Here is a 4,314-nt window from a genome sequence, read left to right as displayed (position 1 = left end):
TGAGCCATCTCCTGCTATTTATAGGCTCATGGAGGGTTGCCCAATATTGTTACAGATATTATCCCCTGAATCATGGGATATTCAGAAGATTGCATGAGATAAATTCGAGATTCATAAGATCTTTCCATAAATGTTGCTTTGCCAGCGGAACCACCGACCAGTCTGGTCGTGGTAAAGACAGGTCTATCCTGCTTCTAGTGTGTCTCCTGGTCGATACTCTAGCAGACGCTCCAGGTGTCAGCCACGTGTCAAGAGATTATTCGACACGTCACAAATGCTAATTTATTGGATAACAGTTTTAAAACCTAATAATATAAAATAAAATAAAGATTAAATAAATAAGAATGTTATGATTTTAAAGAAGTAGTTAAGAATTACTATCCACATTCGACAAGCAATCTGTCAATAATGATAAATAATATTTCTTATTCCCAATTAAACTATTAATCCCACAGATAACACTTAAGCACTCAATTATCTCAATTTCCCTATTATAATTAATTAAAGTTAATCGCTATTAATTAACTATTTTTACCAAGTAATAAATGTTGGAAAAAGCTTATACAGGATCTTTATTTATTTTCATGTATATCTAATATTAAACAAATTAATACGAGATAGCCTAAAACATGTTTCTAAAATTGAATTCAAGAGAAACAAAGAATAGAATACTTACAGTATACGCAGCGGAATTAAAGAGTCATTCCTTCAGTTTCTTTAACTCTTGTATCCTCTCTGTCGCAGAGTATTATCAAGAAACTGAACCGATCTTCTATTTTCTTCACGATCTTCCAATGTATCCTTAGAACCACCTAGACTAGTGTGGGCAATTCTCAACACATGAGATAGATATAGAGAGAAGAAGAGAAAATAACAAAGTGGCTTAGAAAATGACTTGTGTTTAGAGAGAATATAAAACTATCAGAAAATCTGACTTGTGACTTATCTGCCATCTCTAAAATCTTCTCTCTAAGCACTCTTTTTATAGACTCAATTAGGCCATTTAATTTAATTAAAAAATCAATAAAATAACAGTCATTTTGAAGCCCTAGGTCGAAATTATCATGGGCTATAGGCCCGTGAAATTTCCCATTTGATTATAAGCTCATTGGACTTAAAATCAAGGCCTGTATTATTTTCTATTGATTTAATTAATTAAATAATTATTTAAATCCTTTATCAAATTAATTATTTATAATTTGAACCTTGATTTAAATTTATTTATTAATTTAGATACCAATTTATCTTAATTAATAAATCTGCCATAATTTCTCTTTTCTTCTCAAAATTACACAACTCTGTGAAACTATCCAAAATTGACCTGGTCAACTTTGATAATTCTAATTGATGATTAAATCAATTAATTGAGACTATCTAGATGATTTTATCCAAGGTACAATGGGGACCATGGGCCTATGAAATCAAGCTCCAATGAGTTATCATAAATCTAACAAATAAATTTACTAACTTATTAATTCATCGTGACTCCACTATAGACTTGGAATTGCACTATTGAATTCATAGAACGCTCTATAACAAATATAGATACGCTATTAATTATCCATTGTTACAACCATAATTTTCACTCAATCCTCTATAGACGGTCTACAATGAGATAGGACTAAAATACAGTTTTACCCCTCATTGTATTTTATCCTTAAAACACTTAGTTCCTTGTAAATGATATTTCAGTAAACTAATTTAATTACTGAAATGAGATCTCTATCATTTAACGCATTGAACCAAACTAAAAGGAAACCATCGTTTCACTTCTTCATCAGAAGCTATAGATGTTCATATCTATGATTAACACTCCCACTCAATTATACTACCGAGTTCCCAAGATGTAAGTATGGGCTAGTCCGTAGGGTAAGCTGGTAACGAATAAGTCAAAGAACTCAAATAATACAATCAGTTAGAATACTAACCACTCAGAATTGAGATTGAATTGACCTATGGTCAACTATATGATATGACTAGAATAAATAATAACGGTATGTTTACTTATCTTATCAATTGTCAATATCGGTCCTGTCCGATGTAACAAATACATCCGATCTTATCTACTTTGCTAATGTTCTGGAAAGAACATAACACTGTAATGTGTAAGTAGATCATATCGTAGATTGGAAAGTCAGTGTAAATCCGGTGCACTGACTAATCTTAGGACTAACTTATTTTTGAACATATAATCATATTTATATTCCACTGTGATTACGTCACTATAAATAAGATTAGCTATATGCTCGGAATTTAATAGAAGTTTAAATTAAACAAATAATCATGAAAATAAAACATGTGAGCAAGTCAAAAAATGATTTCTATTCTTTTATTGATAATAAAATGAGATTACAAAGAATTTTAGTTTTAATTAGGGCATAAAACCCCAACAATAAACTCATTAAGCATGTGATATATTTAACCCAGAAAAAATATTACATCTTGTGGCTAAGTTTTAATATAGGTAACAAATTCATTAAGCATGCAATTCATTTAACTTAAGTTTCTCTATTCTCATTGAATATAATATGTTCTCTAACAAAACTTATGTTATATTTCTAATTTTATATATAAAATAATGCACCACTAATTAATTGATGCAATATCATTATAGAAAGAAAAAAAAAAAGGGTTGCCGAGTCCATGGAGTTAAAATTTTGCATGTAGTATAACATTGTTAAATTTTTGTATAGAAGAGTGATGCCATTCCAAATGGGTTAACTTACTTTATAGGGTCCAAGTAGTAAGTTCATCGAAGTATTAATTAAGCACCTTTTGTTTAAATTAGAAGATTAATTTTTTTTTATATATATAAATTATAGTGGCATAATGTAACTATTATCACTAATTATTTTATAAAAAATAAATATTGTTTAAAAGATGATACATGTCATCAAATTAAAGAGAGAGTGCAAAAGAGAGTAGGCTAGAGAGTCTCCTTAGAGCACCTCGAATGCTAATGCTAGAGGTGTTGCTATAGCCAAATATGGGTCCCCGTGTCAGAAAGTGGGTCCCCAAGTCAAAAAGTGGCCAAGAGACATTGCTAAATTTTGGCAACGTTGCTTCTTATTTTTTATTTTTATAAAATTATTTTTTGTGTTAAGTGGATGAAAGAGAATTGCCAAAAATTAATATATTAATGTTTTTGGCAATTTTGGAGGGTGCCTACATGGGTGATGCTCTTAGAGCACTCTCAATTTGATGAGTTATAATAGTTACTTAGCTAAAATATAGCTCAAAACTCTTCAATTAATATCTAACCTCATGAATAATACATATCCACATGTAGTATAGTTTTAGAGCTCCTTAATATTTTTTTTATTTCTTTCACCATAAATATATTATATGGTTTTTTTTTTCTCTATATAAGGCACATTAAAAAATAATTTGTTACTAATTTATATTTTATGTAATATATAAATAATTTACATTATAATAATATTACAATATTAATTGAGAAAATATATAGGTAAAGATTAAAAAATATAATAATATTATTAATAGTTACAGAAAATATTTAAAATTAATAAAATATAATATTTAAATAATATATATAAAAAAAAAAAAAAAAGATATGGTGTAATGTTTTTTTTAATGGTAAAATCTTTCAAAAATTAAAAAGGAACCTGTCAGACAACCGTGCGACCACCCCAACTAGAGAACTAGCTGAGAACGATCCTCTACAGCCGTGATCATCCGAGGAAGATCTAGCCGTTAATCACGCTCTGATCGCACGGTCATGATTCATCCACCAGGTTTGGTTTCCTGTCTCCTTAGAACTCAAGGACACAGAGGTACGAGCCTATAGAACAGATCCTGTTCAAGTAAGGTCGTGACCATCCCACAAAACAACCTCTTTAATAACTACACTTTTTTTCTTTGAACTTTCGATGTGGGATTTTTGTTTACTGTTGTTGTTGTTGGGCTTTTTGTTTATACCAGGCCTTTAATGCTGGGCCGAGTTTTGGCATATAAATTGGATGTAAGCTTGTTTGTTGAAATTTTTATTTGATATTGAAATTAGTAAAAACGATATAATTCTTAAACCATTGGTGTTAATAATTATTGGGAATTTACACGTTTGTTACGTGTATTTTTGCAAAGTATTATTTTGGTACCCCTTCTTTTAATAATGTTCATATGATATTCTGTATTTAATATCATACATATTTAGTATTTTAAACTCAGATTTGATAAATAATTTTTTTTAATATTACTAAATTATCATCTATCATGTGTAATTAAATAATTAAATTTGAATTTATAACTCATGTAATTGAGAGCAATTTGATTAAATTGGTAAAAATTTATTAA

General features: G+C 29.1%; 1 non-coding gene across 1 annotated transcript; it reads right to left on the bottom strand.

The window, feature by feature from the left end:
* Positions 1 to 3,623: 3,623 nt before the first annotated feature.
* LOC133792928 (small nucleolar RNA U3) lies at positions 3,624 to 3,834 on the bottom strand. Its single transcript, XR_009874391.1, has one exon. It is a non-coding gene; the product is annotated as a small nucleolar RNA U3 (small nucleolar RNA).
* Between the last annotated feature and the right edge of the window lie 480 nt (positions 3,835 to 4,314).

Source organism: Humulus lupulus, chromosome 7 (genome assembly GCF_963169125.1).
Source record: "Humulus lupulus chromosome 7, drHumLupu1.1, whole genome shotgun sequence".
Taxonomy (NCBI): domain Eukaryota; kingdom Viridiplantae; phylum Streptophyta; class Magnoliopsida; order Rosales; family Cannabaceae; genus Humulus; species Humulus lupulus.
The sequence above is the reverse complement of the archived record's forward strand: the minus strand, read 5'-3'. Positions and strand labels throughout refer to the sequence as shown.